Consider the following 19,409-nt stretch of genomic DNA (forward strand, 5'->3'; position numbering starts at 1 on the left):
AGCGGGCAGGCAGCTCCCACTGAGGGCAGCTCCCGGTGAGCGGGCAGACGGCTCCCGGTGCGGACAGCTCCGGATAAGCCGGAGAGCTCCCGGCGCGGACAGCTCCCGGTGCTGAAGGAACCGCACCGCCGCGCCGAAGGGGGTGGCGAGGGCTGGGGCTGAATAGCGCTGTCTGCAGAACAATGGCAGCCAACTCCAAATCCTGCTATAATCACATTAATGAGATTAATCAGTGAATTAGCAGCAGTCAAATGTCAGGGTGGCGGGGAGGAATCCAACCAAGCTCGGTAATTAACTTTTGGGGGGCAGGGGAAGGGAATCAACTGAGTTTTCTGTTAGGCTTTTCCCGAAGTTTAGCAGGTTTTATTCACCAGCCTTAGGAAGATGCTGACAATTCAAGTGGAGGGGGGAGGAGGAGATAAGACGGAGACCTCAACCTTTGCGTGCTAGAAGACAGCCTGCTAATGCACAGTATCCCATTACTTCCAGCTGCAGTCCATTGAGAAATCTAGCACCGTTTCAGACACCCCCCACTCCCCACAGCCATCAGAGCTGCACTGGGCTGAGCTCTGAGTGTGAAACTAGTTCTGTGAGCTAACTTCCACCACAGATTCCAATAGGCACGATAAATATGGCGGATGCCAAAGAAGCATTAGATCTTATTCCTTTTTAAAAATGTACAAGATACTCTTTCTGAAATCAGAGGGGTAGGAGAAAAGAGTACCCTTTAAGGAACTATCAGCAATAGATTATCATGACAAGTTAATGCTAGCTCTGTTGGAGAGTGTTTTCTAAACAAAAACAACAACAAAAAAACCCCACAAAAACAAAACAAAACAAAACAGAACCACATTAAAAAAAGAGGAATTTTATTCAAGTAATTTAGAGCAAGCTACTTAATTAATGTAGATAGTAATGCAAGCTACTTAATGTAGATAAGTCAGAGATCTGGTCTCTAGCTGACCTCAATAAAAGTGAAACTTCTCTCCACCTGAAATCCAGCACCCACGACCATTTCTCTGTTGCAAGTGCAAAGTACAAAAAAAAAGATTCCCCGTAGATTATAAATAAAATCCAAAAGTATTTATTTGCAAGAAAGAGAGTACTGCATTTATCTTTTTCTATCTTTAAAAGGAGTATTGTCAACCATGCAAAGCACTTATTATGTAAAAAGGCTACTTTATGCACACATTACTTCTGCAGAGAACAAATAAAGGTTTAAAAAACCCTCCTCTGCCTAGATAAGGCTGTGCACGTTGTTCAGAACTCAGAAGAAAATGGCATGCTTCTGTTCCATTGAGTTTAATCTTTGTTAGTAACAAATAAAAGAAGCAAACCTGTGTAATGCCTCTTCCATAAGACACTAGGTAGTTTCTTTTTTACTAATGTAAGTAGTTTTCTTTTGTACTCTTTGGCTACTTTTTAGCACTAAATTAATAGGATTAAGAAATCTGAACTAAATGTGCACGGACTATAGTCATATCTATAAGAACTATTTTAAAATTGAAGTATATACTACAATTTTTTCAGGGAGTTAACTGAATTAACCACTCATTATTTACAAAGCTTTTTCTCTTTAAAGTATTATCGATATGAAACATTTAAGACAGTGTTCTTTTAAAAATGCTACTCTTATACAAGTGTTCCCCTTTAAAGTACAAATCCACTGTTTTCAAAAGTCACTTTAGAGTAAAACATAGTATCTTATAATCTTTTATTTAATTGCATTTGGCTGTCATTGAGCATTCCAATCTGTGAAGTTTTTGTCTCGGGTTCTCCATATCAAACAAGTACTGTCCACATGCAGCAAGTTTATATAAACAACAACATGCTTATTGCATGCAACATAATGCGTTCATATAGTAAACACACTTCAAGATTTTTTATGAGCTATTCTACACCCTAAAATAATTTCAGCTGCACAGCAGTATTGCCAGAAGAACTCGAAAAGAGCAAACAATGGACATTTAAGTACAAGCTACAGAACAACTGCAAAAATCACAACAATCTTTCCAGATAGCTACAAGAATCAACCCCCACCCTGCACAAAACACAGTCCACACCTGCACCGTTAACCATTTACAAGTTAAACATAAGCAAGACATTTCAGTATGGTTAAGAAACACCCTGGCTTACTACAACTTTGAAAGGATGAGCAGTAAGAAGCATACCACAGAGACCCAGAAAAGGCTGCTTTTTTCTTCATTGAACACTGAAAAGATACCCCATATTCCAGGGAATTAAAATATATATATATATATTAAAATACACCCACCAACAGTGAGTAAAAAAACCAGGGGGGCTTCAAGAAGACTGCAGGGAAAAAGCTCTCACTCTCTTTAGTGTGCAGAAGCTTAGGGGGAAAAAAATGTCGCCCTGGCAGGAATGACAAATGCAGTAGGATAGGCTAGCAGGCCTGAGGGATCTGTTTTACTTCCACATACATCCTCTAATGCACGCACTCCCACTCATCCTCTCGAGATGCCTTTTTTTTTCCTCCACTTTTTTTTTTTTTCCACCAGCTCCAAATCCCCGGCATATGACCTTCTGTTAAATAGATAAAAAAAAAATTTGCTTATCAGTCATGCAAATGAAGCTGAATTCATTTTCCACAACAGATGGCCTCATAGATAATGATGATGGAAGAGAGAAAATTGAATGTCTCTCACAAGGTGGTCATGGCAACCGAGAGCAGAATAATATCAATAATAAGCTCACTGCATAATAAGGTTGTCAATCCCACAAATCAAAGTCTCCAGCTAAATCAGGTATCCCACCCCCCACTAGTTATCAGGTAAATAGAGAAATAGAGAGCATCCTTTTCCTTTTTAAATAAGGCACTGTGAAAAGAAATGGCAGCTCTAGTGCTTCCAGGGTACAAGGGGAAGGAAGGAGCAGAGGAGATTTTTCTCTGATAATTGTGTTTTATTTAATGACTTGAGAAGGAAGATGATTGGTTTATACTCTTCTTTTTTTGCCTTTTTTTATTATTATTTCCACAGAGGTTTTATTTGTTGGAGGGGGGTGCTGCTTTGTTTTTTAATAGCAAGGCTAGTATTTTGAACTCGATCTGCTGCCGAATCCTTGCCTCCCCTCCTTGTGTCTGATGTAGAGTGCTGCATTGATGCAATAGCAGCTCGCCTCAGGCTTTCACCTTGGCTCCCTGGGGGCCATCCTGCAAAATGAATCAGCAGCCATCCTGAGCAGACTGATTAAAATGAAAATGGCAAGGCACATGTCTGGGCGGAACTAGAGCTGAGCTGCGCTGTGCTGCCTGTCTGGCAAGCATGCTCAATATAGCTTTTGCTAATAATGGCTTACCGCCTTTCGGGTTTTTAAAGGTATTACCATCGCCCCTTCCCCCAACCCCTAAACAGATAACAGTCTTGGGGTCTTCCCCCCCTTCACTGTATACTGCTGACAGCTAGAGTTTGCCAGACTGACATGCAGTGATTGTGAAAAGACACACTTGCTTTGGAGGGATTTTCTTCACAGATGTGCTGAAATATCAAGACAATATATTAACATGCAGCTATAAATTATTCCCAGATATTAGCTGGAAAAAACCTCAGATGAAGACGAAAGCTCAGTCACTACCAGAAACACCATTTTTTCCATCCTGTTTTTTTACACCTCAGCTTGCAGCCTTGTGCATTATGCATCACAAGAAAGTGACTGCCAGTAAATGCAGAGCAGCTTCCTGGAGCTCTCTATGCCCTGTGTTTGACACACAGGAGCAGTATTTCTAACTCCCCCACCATCCCCAAGCAGATAAGTGTGTGCATAGAGAAAGAGCCATTTTAAGTGTGCATCTCCTGTAGTCCTTCAACAAAACAGAAACATTTTGTGGCCAAGTTCGTTGTGCAAAACCAGCATTGACAAAGTATCAAACATCAGTTCATGCCTGCGCGGGATCTGAAACCTGGGCAGACTTGTTTCATGAGATGTGGGGATTGGTCTGCCTGGGGATTTTTGCTGGTGGCTTTTTTAAGCAAACAGCTCAGCGGTGTATCTCTGGAAACTGCCGAGTATATGCTGTACATATGCACATACACCCTGATATGCCTTCAGTTAAATCCTGTTTTTAAGCTGCTGGGATTATTTTTCTCCCCCTGCCTTTTTCTCCCCCTGCCCTGCACTCTATCCCTGTTACTGCAGTGTGAACCAGAAATCAATAGGGCTGCTCTAATGGAGGTTCCAGCTGCAGTTGGCTGTGCAGACACACACACACACACACACACACACACACACACACACACACACACTGACGTCTGTGCAGCTTTCTCAGCCGATTGGGCACCACATCGGATGTTCTGTGGAGCAAAGAATAGGAATCATTTACAGTCTGCTAGAAAAAAAAAAATGGTACCTTGCATTTCCCTGTCTCCAAGAGCAGCAGGCTGGGCTCACCGCGCAGGCTGCCTGCAGTGTGTGAGTGAGAGCTCTGCTCGGGCTACGTGCAGGGTACCAGAGGACACCCCCAGATTACCACAGAAGCTGTCGGGCACAGAATCCCACAATTCATACTGGATGTTTTCATAAGGTTACCCATCCACATTGTGAAAGATATGAACATAGAAAAATAGACACAAAAAATCAAAGCAGTTTAATTGATAAGATTAATAGAGCTCTTGTGCCCTTTAATGTGTTCGCAAGTATTTCTGAGCTCTGAAGAGTATTTTAATGGAAGTTTTTTTAGGAATTATCCACTAAAAATTTAATATTTTGATGTGAGTTGCTTGCTTGCTTACCCCTCCTTCAATAGAAAAACATTTAATTTGTTGAATATAAGTTTCATTTAATTTTCTATGGTCTTCAAGTGTTTTTCGCATATATATTTATGAGTGAAGCTACTCCTTGTTAGTAAAACATGTTTGGGTTTTTCTCCTTTTAGATAATAAATCCTAGGCTCTCTTGGTTTCCTGATGCCGTAGCTGTTTAGCTCTGAAACAAGAAACAACTGTATTGGTGAACATATAAAAAAATCCTAATTCGCTGCTCCCAAGATAAGGTATGCCTGGGATCTGCGGCACTGCAGAACACCTCCCCCACCACCCTGTCAATGTATTTCAACTTCAGTTTATTGACAGCAACTGCCCCAGCCGGAGTCTGGCTCCAGTGAAGCATTTATATTCCTTCCACTCAGCCCTGTGGATCTTTTGCAGGGCTCAGGATGCCAACCCAGAACCTGCTCTGGAGAAATAAAGTCTGGGAAAATGAATGAATCATAAAGCCATATTGCACGACAAATTCACATCCCAGCCTGTGTTCTACAGATCTTTCTTATGCAAGCTTTTAAAAAAATGTGGTTTAAACCCTAAAAATGCTGGCATGTGGCAGGCTACTAATTGATGGACTGTAGGAAACCTTGGAACAAAAGAGGCCAGGAAGCACGGAAGTCCACCTCTCCTCAACATTAGCAATTACACAACCACAGTACCCCCTCCCCAAATATTTATCTAATCTCTGCTTTAATTATTTATACTAGTTGCTTTTTTCTGCTGTCCTTGGCAGTTTGGAGCACATATAAACTGTTCTCGGTTTCTCTGTGTGGAGACATTCTGCCGAGAGTTTTTTCCTCCCTCCTGCCCAACCCTTATTAAGTTTTAACCCCTTGTATACTGGACAGAAAGCTCAGGCTGAGCGAGTATTGTCATTGCTGTCCATTAAAATGTCTATGCTATCCAGAACTACCAGGTATCCTGCCCAGCCTAGCAGCAGACTGTTTACCAGATACACACAGCATCATAGGCAAAAGTTAAAGCATACAATTTAACTATTGTCCTGGAATATGAAATTATAGTCTGCACTCTAACCTACATGCTAAAATGCGTTTCTTTTTATTTTTTTAAGAAAAAAAAGGCAGTTTTCCACATAATGAAACTATGAGAGTACTACAGCTTGGCTCATGCTGTATTTATTAATATCAGTGAAAATGAATAGTGGCAACTGCCCAAGGAGAGAAAGCCCTCACAGTGCCACTAATCCTTACATTCCTTAAGCTTCCCTATCTTTTCCTAACACTGGCATTTAGCATGCCCAGAAACACCAGCTCAGGGCATTAAGATAGCCACTAAGCCTGAGCAGCTATTGAATATCTGTGCATCGGGTAACTACTTTTTGATCTGAAGTTGAGCAATGCTCTGGTAATTAATGTCTGGCTCTTACAAAATCTCCAGTTGGGAAGGGGCATCATGGGCTGGTTAGCTAACTAGGCTCTTTACAAGGATTAACCAGGGAAGCTGGTACTAACAAAATGTTTAGCAGACACCGGCCATTTGAGTAGTGCAACCCCCATCTGTAAATCCATGAGAGCATCTGAAAAAGTCCTTCCCAGTCTGTAAAGGTCTTGTCAATTTATTGCTAATTTCTGATGTTTTCCCAACTTAGTGACTTTCATTAAAGCATGAGGTCAGTATTCACAGAATCACAGAATGGGTCAGGTTGGAAGGGATCACTGTGGGTCATCTGGTCCAACCTCCCTGCTCAGACTGGGTCAAGCTAGAGCACATTGCACAGGGTTATGTCCAGACAGTTCTTGGATATCTCTAGTGAGGGAGAGACCACAACCTCTCTCGCCAATCTGTTCCAGTGCTCGGTCACTCGCACAGTAAAGTTCTTCTTCATATTTAGGTGAAACTTCCTGTGCATCAGTTTCTGCTTGTTGCCTCTTGTTCTATTCTTTGGGACCACCTAGAAAAGCCTGGTTCCATCCTCTTAACACCCTCCCTTCATGTAACTGTAGACATTGATGAGGTCCCTTCTCAATTATCTCTTCTCAAGGCTGAACAGGCCCAGCTCCCTCAGCCTTTCCTCATAAGAGAGATGCTCCAGTCCCTTAATCATCTTCACGGCCCTCCACTGGACCTGCTGCAGGAGCTCCATGTCTCTCTTGTTCTGAGGAGTCCAGAACTGGACACAGTACTGCAGATGTGGCCTCACCAGGGCTGAGCTGAGGGACAGGATCACCTCCTTTGACCTGCTGGTAATGCTCTTCCTAAAGCACCCCAGGATACCACTGGCCTTCTTAGGATGCCACAAGGGCACGCAGACAGTTTTGGACTGGTTTTTGGACTATTTTCTGTCCATCAGGACACCCAGGTCCTTCTCTGCAGAGCTGCTTTCCAACAGGTCAGCCCCTAACCTGTACTGGTGCAGGGGGTTATTCCTCCCCAGGTGCAGAACCCTGCATTGGCCTCTGTTGAATTTCACACAGTTCTCAAATCTCCAACCTGCTGAGGTCCTTCTGAAGGGCTGCACAGCACTCTGGGTATTGGCCAGACCTCTCAGTTTGGTGTCAGTGAACTTCCCGAGGAGGCTTCTGCCCCTTCATCCAAGTCATTGACGAGTAAGTTACACAGTACTGTGCCCAGCATTGAACTTTGGGCAACACCACTACTGAGAGGCCTCCAACCAGACACTGTGCCACTGACTACAATCCTTCAGTAAGGAGGTGTAAAGATCACTTTGATGAGACAGCACAATATCATCCGAATACTGCTCCACTGGACCATGGGGACATGGTGGAAAGTGCACCTCCTAAGTGACTTTCACCCACACGAAAAATAAATACAGTTAAGACTCAGAGGAAAATAAATCATTTTATTTCAAATGATTTTTGACATTCTACACAAAATATTGCTCACATTGTAGCCAAACTAGTAATTTACAGGTAAGTGGGGCATAAAAATCCTTTAGTATATAAAGTGGGTGTGCACTGCTTTGTTCTTGCAGCTATGAAGTTTTTATATTGAAACTGTCTAGTGTCTGGTCCTCATGAACCACTGAGTGAAAAATAAAGAACATGTATATGAGGCATCTGCATGATGTGCAGGAATCCTATAGAATATTGAGTAACTGCTTGCTATTAGCTCCCAAGCATCTCTTTTCCTCAAATGCTCGGTCCAAAATGTCAAAAGCCATTATAAATGGCAAAAGAAATCACAGGGATCAAATGCCTAGTCCCAGACAAAATGTTGGTGGCTCCATATATACATATACACTTAGCCTGATTATTCTCCACTTGGAGTCATACATATGAGGAAACCACTTTACTGTCTAGAGTGATGCAAACACTTAGCATTATTTCGGAGAGAAAGTACCTAAAGTAGCAGGTATCTCAAGGATGACAGCTTCAGAATATTCACACTGCAACTTTCAGATGTATATGTAGGTAGTACTTCTGAAATTTAGCAAAGGACTGACTAAGTAGTATTATTATCAGTGTTGCTGGCCTCAGGTGCTCAGAATTACTGATCACGTCCTCAAAGTGTTTCCATGAAGGCACGTCAAGTTGCAAGCAAATTTTGCCCATGCTTCCAGCTGGCAGAAAGCAAACAGCTTGGTCTAGAAGCCAGTCAGACACAGTCAAGTTAATAAAAGCTCTGCCAACTGGAAGAATCAGCTGAGCTAGATGATGACTATGTTCACTCAAGATAGACATAGTCCTAGTCCCATTAGATATAGAAACTGCAAAGTACTCATGTACTTCAGTCAGATAAAAAAAAAAAACCTGATTATGGACATAGGATAAAAATTGCAGGAAGGAGTTCTGAGCTGTAACATGCCTTCATTTTTTTCCCAGTGACTTCAGCAGGAAGGAGGATCAGGTCCACAGAGCTATTAACAAATTGCAGAATTCAGAAAAAACCCCAAACAATAAAAACAATTAAGGAAATGGAGGCAAAAGCTTATGGGAACAGATTAAAAATTAAACTCATAGAATGCCAATACAAACTGAAAGAATAGCAGACACCTCAAGGATGATGGCAGGTCTAAAACTGCAAAAAAAGGAAAGTTAAAAGTACCACACAGGGATACCTCATATATATATATATATATATATATATATATATGAGAAGTCAGGGTAAGTTAAAGTTGTTATAGTTCAATTCCAGGGCTGTGAATGACAAGGAGGCACTGAATATTGTGATAGTGTTCTTACGAGAATAGTGTAAGGAAGTAAAACTGGACCAAACAAAGCACTGGAAATTATACTACAGGGAAAAATCATAAGGTGTCAGGGGAGGGGTTTAAACAATGTAATAGGTCTTTTCAGCTTCTAGTTTTCATGATTCCTAATTATTACTGTTATCGTTATTTAACTGATAAACCCCACCGTAAACACTTTTGAATAAATAAGAATCCATAGAGGGCATTAAAAGTCATAAATGGAGAAAAAAATTATATAAAGAAAACCCCTTACAGAATGTTTAGGATTCTCTCAACTTAAAAGTGAATATATAAACTTGGCAGAAAGCAGTTTTCTTCATTATTTTACAAAATTAACAAGTTTAAGGCTTTCACGGTTCTTGAAAGGACTACAGTCCAAGGCACGTGTTACATACAGGGGAAACCATTTTACAGCAAGTACAAAACAGTCATGCAGTTTTGATTTGAAAATCTTGTCAGACCTGCATGCTTTGCTTTTCCCAGTGATGAATTGAGCATAGAAACATGCTTATATTCTTTGTTGAATTTGGACCTAAAATTGCTACTAATACTTTATTAAAGGACAATTATATACTGATAAGAAGTCCTACTGCCTATTCATATATATTTATTTGCATTACTGCAGCAGTTTAGAGAGTAATCAAAGACTCAATGAACACACAGACAAAAAATTGTGATCTGAAGTTCTAAACACCTTAAAGAAGATGACCAATTAAATAAAAGATAGCTAAAGAAAGAATTGTGACAGAATTTATGGATTCAACACTGAGATTAAATTTCATTGTTTCTACTTTACTTTCCACAATTGTTTATAAAAACTTTTTTCTGTGACAGGACTTAGGAGAACAGACTTCCTGCAATGAGTGTGTCTTCTGAGGGGATGTGAAAAAGCTAAGGGAGAAATAGCCAACTAGAACAAGGATGGGGCATAAAACAGGTATCATAGCAAAAACGTTGTGAGGGAACTTACAGAACAAGAAAAAGCCAATAAATTGTTTCTAAATGAATGCTTTGAAAAAAAGAAACTTCAAACCTGAAATAAGTTAATAACTCCACAACCAGCATCACGAAGAGGTTGAAATAGAAAGTAGGCATGTAAGTGGTATCAGTGATTGATCTGTCACTTGATACACATTCTAATCCACATCTTTACCAGTTCCCAATTGCTGCTCCTTCCTTTGGTATCACTTTGTCAGCCACTGTGCTAAACCTGGCTAGCTGGCTGACCTCCTTTCCTCTCCCTCTTCCCCCCTCCCCTCAAATGAAGATCAATGTAAGGTCCTGCACCTGAGAACAAACAACTCCACACATCAGTACAGACTGAGGGCTGACAGAAGCTGGGCAGAAGAGTACTTGGGATCTTGGTGGACAGCACGTGAGTAGGAGTCAACAGTAGGCCCTTCAGGCAACGAGGGCAGTCTGCACACAGGGCTGTACTAGATAGAACATAAGCAGCAGGATGATGGAAATTATTATTCACTTCTAATTGGAATGTCTGAGACTGCGTCTAGAGCATTCCACTCTGCAAGAAATACATAAATAAACTGGAGCAAGTCCAAAGGAGGGCCACCAGCTCAGGGAGCTGGAGCACATGGCATATGGGCAGAGGCTTAGAGAAGTGTGTGTGCTCAGCCTGGAGGAGAGAAGGTTGTCTTCAGAAGCTGCTGTCCTCAACAGTATTTTATAGGTGGTTATTCAGAAGACTGAAGCAAACCCTTCTCAGAGATGGCAAAACAGCATGAGAGGTGATGGTCACAAGTTGCTACAAGGGAAGTTCCTAAGGAAAATATTCTTCATTGTGGGATAAGTCAGTCCTCAAAAGGTTCCCAAAAAGGTCATGGGATTTCCAGCTTTGGAGTTATTCAAAGATTGACTGTGCAAACCCTAAACATGCTGCTCTGACTGTGAAGCTAGGACAACTTTGAGCTGGGGGTGGTACCAGACAACCTCCACAGATCCCTTCCAACCTAAATTGTTTGGTGGCTCTAATCACATATTTAAAATTAAAGTACAAGGGCATTTTCAAAGTTAAGGTTCAATTTCCAGTTAGAAAGTCTTCATGTTAAGCTTCAGAAAGATGTACAACCATTTTTAACTATAATGCACTTGCTAGATTACAGGCTAGTAGCAATAACATATATGAGAGGGAAAAAAAAGGCAGCATTGACTGTGCATTCCTAAACTAAGCATACTAAGTATAGTCAGAAAAAAAGGTGGCATTTGTCTGCTGTAACCTGACCAAGATTTTATATATATACACACTATATACCATCTATTTGAACTTACATGTCTGTACTCAGAATACCTCAAATAATAATGCATTAACAAAAACTGAATTAGCACAAGAATATATTGCTTATGTAATTTATAACTTATGACATTATTAAATGCAGTGAAAAGTAATTTTTGTAGTCAAGACTCATAGGCAACAAAAATCTGTAAAGCAAAGCATATTCTCTGAAATGAATTAGGGATAAAATCTGTGAACTATAAAAGAAAAAAAAGATCTGCAGCATCAAAAGTGAAAGAGAAACTTAAAGGAAGTAAGAAGATAAATGTAAAACAAATACATAGTGTTTATGAAGAAATAATGAACATTGTGCACTGGGGTAGGGATAAGGATTCCGATAAAAGCATGCAATTCAAATGTGTAAGCTATTAGGTAAAGTGAAAAGTATTTTCAAACTGTTTCTGTGGTTGAAATGGTAGCATCTGAAAAACAGAAGAAAACTACAGTGGGAATCACATTTCTATAAGGCATTATTAATTCTACTGGTTGAACTCCCCCTTTTATCCACCTTCAATGTGATAGGGTCATTTATTCTTCACTGACCACCTTGCAAAAACAAGTGCAAGAGGAAAGAAAATAGCTGTTTGCTCCAAACCTTGAAACCTAGCGGGTTTTAGCTACAACAAATGCAACACACAAATTCAATTTAAGCCCAAACATGAGTAGTGATGGTGTTAAGGAACTCTGTTTTACTCCTCAAATTAAAGAGAATCAGAGTGCAATGGAGGAAAGATCCAAGTCCCTAAATATTCACACACTAATTCTTGAATTAATTTAGTATTTTCTACTGGCAATATTATATTATGGGAGAAAGCCAAGTCTGATGCTATTTTGCTTTATGTACAGGAAGTCCCAATTCCTGTACATGGACGAATAGTTGGTTTTCTCTCATCTAAACATAATTTGTTATTATTTTTCAAACTGTCTCAGAAAAGGACTAAAGAAATTCTAAGACACCTATAGATGACCTTTAGGTAATTAATTCAAAGGCCAGAAGCTAAAAAAAGCAATAGGATTTTAACAAAATAAATGGTAAATGGGCAGTGCAGAGGATCAGACTGGTTTCTGCTCCATGGATGTTATCTCTATATTTTCTGAAACATATGAATGATAATTTAACAGAGACTGACAACACCATAAGAATTGGTGCTCTGATTGTATTTCAGGACTTATCAGATCAAAACTTCTAGTGAATAAAAAAGTCTTATTTTTTACAGAAATGAGGTTAATCATGTAGATTGCCATTTATACAGGTAGAACCTGAGAATTTTGGTAGTCAGTCACAGCTGGATACATAATACCCTGGGATAACAAAGTGCATAAATAATTCACACATATAACTCTTAAGAAAATTAATAAACCTGTATTGTCAAAAAGAGGAAACTGTCATGGATATCAGTGAGACTATCCCTATTGCAGAAATCCTGACATCATGGAAAAAGATGGATTCTTAAATGCATCACACACAAAAAAACCCAACAAAAAGCCTAAAGTTATCTTGTGACATATGTACATGGCACCATGTTCATGAAGTTCAAAGTCCTGATTAGATCCATCACAACTTTCAATGCAAAATATCAGCAAAAAATTCTACCTACTAATGGAAGAACAGTCAGACTACCTAAAATTAAATCAATACTTTAAAATATTATCAAGTAGATTGTTTAGGCAGAAGTTATTTGGTAACATGAACTATATTTTTATTTAGAGAAATTAAGATTAGCCAGAGTCTTGTGAAGAAGAATTTTCTCTGATTTAATGAAGAGGCCTTAAAGATTTAAGAAATATTCTAGTTTTAATTATGGTTAATTATAGTTTAATTGGTTACAAAAAACATTCTAACTTATAAAAGTTAAATTACTTGAACTTTAAACTGGTGCAGGTTTTAGCTAGAGAAAGCCCATTATTAAAGAGTAGGTAGACTAAGAGGGAAAGCATTTGATCAAAACTGATCGTGCCACCATAGGCAAATGAGTTACCAGCCATCAGTGGTATTACAGTAATTTGCCATGTGCTCTCTTCCAACTGTGTCTAATTAGCATTTTATTTCAATATTCACAGTAAGTTATTATGACATAGCTGAAGTGAAGTGAATGCACTGCAACAGCAAGCTAAAAATACACGTACAGAAGATTATGGCTCAGCTGAGGTCCTGAAACTCATTACTTCATGGTAACCTCACCATTTTCAACATGTTCAACTTTAACATGAGTCTGGTTTGTCTTTCTTCCTCAGCATGTCCTCTTTTTTGTCTCCTTCTCCTCCCTCCTTAGACAGAATTTCAGGATTGGGAAGAAGAAAGAGGAGAGAAATCACAGACTGGCTGTATGACCAGGATTTCCAGACACCCTGGCTAAGTGGGATCTGGACATGCCTTGTGGAGCTGATCAGTGCAATTGCTAACCATCTGCGTGGTGTGCGCGCTAGATCAGATGTGCGCATATGTAGCAAGTTCAGTGCATGGCACACGGCCCATATTTCCCTCTGAGATTCCCTGGATGCATGCCCATCCTTTAATTCTGTATACCTCAAACAACTCCTTCCATTCTTCTTTCTGCTGGCATACAGAATGTTAGGAAAGTTGCCCCATAAATTAAAAAGGATGGTAAGAGAACAGCAGCCATCAAATAGGTTTTTAAACTTCATCAATAACACTGTCAACAACATTAGCTGCAAATTATTTATTGAAAACAGCAGCAAAGCTACACATACAACTGCACAACCAGCTGAGAACACCACACACTTCATCACACTGAGCATGGCTCAGGCACGCAGTATTATGTCACAAATGTGACTCTTTCTGTAGTCCCTCGAGTGCCTCTGGCTTTGCAGAGTACATCCTGCCAAGGAGCACTTGTATGGCCCTAGGACATGTGCCGTCTGGCCTCCTGCAGCCACTGCTCAATTGAAAAGAGTGGAGTCAAGCTAAATGACAGAGCCCTCAGCATGGTCGGTGGAGGGGGCACACACAGGTACAAAGAATAAGCAAGCAAGTCAACTCCAAATTGTACAAATTCTGTCAAGCAAATATCTATAACATATTCTGTCACTGGGACTGCCAAAATGTGCTAAATCCCCAGTTTAAGTGAAAATAGTGCAGATATTCTAAATTATAACAATGTGCAATGTGCACCCACAGAAGATCTTGCCTTATTTTACAGGGGGTTTAAAAATCTGATGCCACAAAGACACTCAGAAGACACACTTTCTGCTTTGTACTCCTTCCTCCATTCACGGAACTTCATTTTTCTGCATGTTAGAAAGTCTCTTCTTTTCTGCCTAAGAGTAAAAGCTGTTCCTGTCCTGTTCTTGGCTGGACTGTCAATGCAGTGCTAACTTTTATCAGCTCTGGGAAAAAGATTTGTTACTTGTACCCTAAGGCTGTGCAAATGATCTGTATCAAGCCGTCGTCATTTCTTCACCTTCTTATGCTTCTGAAGTATTTTCACTATTTGCAATTTTCATCAATTTCTTAATTCATGTATTTTCTGTAATTAACTCAAGTATCCAGCATAGCTATATAATTACATATTAAACAAAACCCACATTAATTTGATCATGAATTTGCTGTACCAGAAGAATATTTAAGTGTTTTCAGCAAAGCTGAAGCAATTAAAACTTATTTCACACTGCACTGTTCCCCACTTCAAAAAAATTAAGGTAAAAATAATAAACAAGAAGCTTACACCATTTTTCAGACGGTGTAATGAAACCATGGTGGTTTAGTTTCAGTAACTCGTTAAACAGCTAGGGAAAAAAAAATCCTAAAAAATTTTAAGATGGTAAATTTTCCAATGAAAGACAAACAAAATTTTCCCGAGTCCAGGTACAAATTCAAAGTGAACAGATAAGGTTATAACCCTCTCTCCAGAATTAAGTTTTTATGACTGTGAATAAGGAGTTTATTTCTAAGCTCTGCTTCATTATCTGTAAAATGGTACACAAAAATTCTTTACTAGTGTCATTCACACAGATTAATTAACAAGTATTGACAGTGACAGAGGTGCTAAGAAAATGGTGCTTTTTGTTGTTACAGTGTTCTCAGCCTACCACTGTAGGGGCATTGTAAAAGGAAAACCAGGGTATACCCCTTTCTTGAATTTTGAAAGTACACAGAAATGAGTTAACATCCAAACTGGATTTCTGCATTCCCTAAATTTCTTAAATCCTTAAGGAAAAAAGTAATCAGTTATTTATAGCTCAAAATAGGACATGTTTTCTCTGAAGCTGGTGAGCCCTAGACTGTCACCAGGTCAGAAGTTTGTAAGAAGCTGATGATGCAGATGAACAAAAGCAGAAGCAGCTTAACATCACTAATACCATTTTGAGTTTACTGTAGAAGTATAGCAAAATCGGATGTGTTTGTTCAGCAATGAATAAGGTCAAGCAAACATACTATTATATGAATATCCTGTGTAATGTCCTTACAGTTAAATCCCACTCCTTTTATTATATAAATATATTGCTTACTATTCCTGCACCTGTCTTGTACAAAACAGGCTCAGGAGGCATATTCTCTCTGAGACAGGTGCACAGCATGTGGCTCAAACTGGGTTAAAAGAAAAGCATGCATATGTATGTTGCTGAGCACAGGGAGAAAGGAAAATGGATGAAAGTTGATCTGATATAAGAGAGGCATGAAATGAAAGAACATACAACACATGGAAAGGGGACGGATGCATGAGTACACTAAATAGAAGAGGAAGTTCTGTGCATCAATAGAAAAGAAAGTTCTGTGCATTAAAATGGAGAGTATGCTAAAATTATTACTCCCTTACATATATAAGAAAGAGGATTTTCTTTGAAATTAATTACAATTGTCAATAGGTTATAGGATGCTATTTCTCTTAAACAAAAGAGGAATATTTCAAATAAGGACTCTTTTGTGACTGAACTGAAAAACAGATAAAAGAGCTGAACTCAGAGGGAACCCAAACAGAAGATGCACTAACAAGTTAGGAAAAAAAGTCCTCTCATGTTCCTTATCACTTCATCTTTAGCAAAGTCCATCTGTACAAGAGCTCTCATTTTTCTGCTAAAGAAAGGTTATACAATGATTAGAAGCAATCATATCAGCAGAAATCCCACAATGAATCAAGATGACAATTCAGCATTTTCTCAGCTCACTTGAAGGAGTAGGAATGAATTTTCAAAAGCACTGGAGAGATTAGCATACCTCTACATTGTATTCAACTGCTTTTTGTTTTCTAGATATGTCCTGTCCAAAGTCTGTGCATCATACACGAGTCTACAAAAAGAATGAAAATAAAAAAAGCAACAAAATAAATTATTTGCTAAAGCTACAAGGCAATTTACAGAGTCAACTGAGTTTATCTGTTTTTCAAATGTACATATTTTGGAAATAAAGAGGTATATAGCCTCATATTAAAGAAGTATTCTTTACCTGCAGTTCTTCACAACTCAGTGGCAATCTCTCATAAGTTTCAAGACAAATGCAATTCAAATCAACAATGTACAGTTAGAAAAACGCAACTACAATAAACTTTGAAGCAAACCCTCTACCAGCCTTTCCTTTAAAGATTATTCTTAGAACACAAAGTGTCATGCATAGTCTCTAGTAACTTCCAAGTGCAATTGAATGTTAACTTTATAAAATGCATAAGGAAGTTGACAGTAGTTGGGATGTTCACCTATTTTCAATTTTAAGCTATTCTCTGTTTTGGTACAAAACTTCAGAATTCTACCTGTGGGTAGACTAACAAATGCACAAACTATTCAAGCAAACGTTTGCTAGTTGTTTCAATTCTGGAGAATTAAGAGTATTCTTTTTTAATAAAAATAATTTCTATTGTTTTCTTGAAAATCCACTTTACACAAATAATTTTTGCAAAACAGTACATACAGGAAAAAAACACACAGGTCTTTCAATGAAGCTGACTGGGGGTGGGGTGGCAGCAAGGCTGTTCTATCTAAACATTTCAATTTTTTTCATGGGTTAAACAGAGCCTGTATTTCTTTTTTACCTTCAGTGTATGCTACATATCTTGTAGCATGTGATCATGCAGGCAGGAACACACCAGTCAGGCTCATGGATATTAGATACACACAGCTATTAGTTTCAGCAGTGTCCTATTTACAGAATAACAGATATGCATTGTCCATTGGCTTCTGCACAGCCATACTCTGAGCCAATCCCACTGCACACTGAAAACATGTCAGTCAACAAATAACTACTCAGCAGATGCAAGTCACCTCATATTATAGTACAGAGTCAAACCAGCTATGAAAATATTCCACTTTATCCCATTGCTACATTCTGTCATGGTTTGTTTGCAAGTAATGGCCTTGTACATAAAAAAAGCGTAGACAAGAGCAAAGCAATTGTACCTTTGTTAGGAAAAGTCAGAAAAGTTTGGGGAATTGGTAGAAATCAGTTCTGAGTTTTTACAGTCTCTACTAAGTAAACTCATTACCTTCAAGTTAAAAAAAAATAATCTTAGAGCCAAGTGAAATACCAATTATCCAATACAGAAAATCCATGAGGAAAACAGATGTCAACAGCCTTGAAACCTGCTTGTTTATAAAGCACGGTCTACATGGCATATCCAACACTGAGAAAACGCAGATGAGGAAAGAAGTTTCTGTTGGGAAGACTGTACCTTCAACCATATAATCCTCCTGTAAACCAGTATTTGGAGGATGCATTGTAATGTCTGGCATATGAAACGTATTTGTTACTCCATGCACCTGAACTGTGACATAGTCTAAAATAAAATTATCAGTAGGACTTTAATCTCTATTTTTACAGAAAGTGAAGTGTTATTGAGGGGGAAGTCAGCCACAAGGAAGATAAGCAGGATGTAAAGCAGGATGGGATGCAACTATTCTATTTCTAAGAGAGCTATTACAAAACTATTTAATTGGTCAAGTAGTATGTAGAATAAAATAGACAGCCACAGAGTGACCAGTGACAGGAGTCCAGGGAATGGTATGGAGCTGTGCCAGGGAAGGTTTAGGTTAGATATTAGGAAAAGGTTCTTCACCCAGAGGGTGGTTGGACAGGGGAACAGGCTCCCCAAGGCAGTGGTCACAGAACCAAGCCTCACAGAGTCTGAGAAGCATTTGGACAACAGTTTCAGGCACATGATGTGACTCTTGGGAATGGTCTTGTGCAGGACGAGGGGTTGAATCTCAATGATCCTAGTGGATCCCCCTTCCAACTCAGGATATTCTGTGATCCTATGAAAGAATCCAAACTGAAAATATGTATATTGTTAGCATTGTTGTTACAGAGAAGCTACTTTGACATCAATGTTCAATTTTCCTGGTTTTCACTAAGCAGCTATTCATAAGCAGTCAAACTCCTCACTGGCTAGATAAGTTATAGCTTGTACACAGTCAGTTCTGAAAACCAACAAAATTTGTGCTAGCTAGCCCTCTATGGGAAAAAGAAAAAAAACAACAAAACAACAGAAGAAATAATAAACCATACAAAAACCAGCACAACATAAGACAGGGGAAAAAAACAATGTTCATCTACTTTTCTCCTTTCAAACCTCTTTCTTGTTTTTCTTTTCCTCTGCCCTCCTCACACACATCCTGATGGCTCCTCCCTCTTTCGTCTAGTGCTTCAGAGCACACAGTGTTTGCTTCTCAATAGTGCTATGCTCATTTTCTACTCCATTTTCTAGCTGCTGGCATTTTTCTCTTTTCCTTCTCCATTTCCTATTAATGTCCAGGTGTTTCTTAAAGCTCACCAAGTTCTACTGCACATAAAATCTTTACCAACACTTTGGTTCTATCCTGAAAGCTCTGTTAGTATTTCATTCACAAGAATCAGCTGACTGTGATGAATTGTCTGTATAGAGTGCCCTTACCCATTTAAAATAATATCCTAATTTCTTTTTTAAGAAAAACAGAAACCAAATATAAAAGTTTCATTTACATAGTTTATAATAAAAATGACAGTAACAAAGTAGGGTGATTTCACAGGGGGCTGGGAGGAAAAGAAAGGCAAGTGGGAAATGCAGTATAAAACAAGAAGTCTTTTTTTTTTCCCTGCAGTTTGCTGCAGAACTTTTTTTTTCCTCCTTCTTTTCCTTATTTTTTTCTAGACACGGTCCAGAAATCTAATAGTATATTCAAAGAGAAAATTTTTTATTCATCTTCTTTTGTCATTCCCATTTTTCCTTCTTTAAAATGACTA

At 39.0% G+C, this 19,409-nt stretch overlaps 1 protein-coding gene across 3 annotated transcripts in view; it reads right to left on the reverse strand.

Annotated features, from left to right (window-relative positions):
* Positions 1-19,409, reverse strand: part of MYT1L (myelin transcription factor 1 like) — a 326,870-nt gene that overhangs the window by 300,693 nt on the left and 6,768 nt on the right. The window contains exon 2 of one of the 3 annotated variants that reach the window (XM_027640981.1): positions 16,419-16,490. The exons of 1 other annotated variant lie outside the window; for it this stretch is intronic. The gene's annotated coding sequence lies outside the window, so the exon portion shown is untranslated. Of the gene's footprint in view, positions 1-2,275; positions 2,452-16,418; positions 16,491-19,409 lie in introns of those variants that run through there. One more of the 3 variants, XM_027640982.1, reaches the window with a different exon arrangement.

The sequence above is a fragment of the Corapipo altera genome, unplaced genomic scaffold (genome assembly GCF_003945725.1).
Source record: "Corapipo altera isolate COAL_440 unplaced genomic scaffold, ASM394572v1 46, whole genome shotgun sequence".
NCBI lineage: Eukaryota > Metazoa > Chordata > Aves > Passeriformes > Pipridae > Corapipo > Corapipo altera.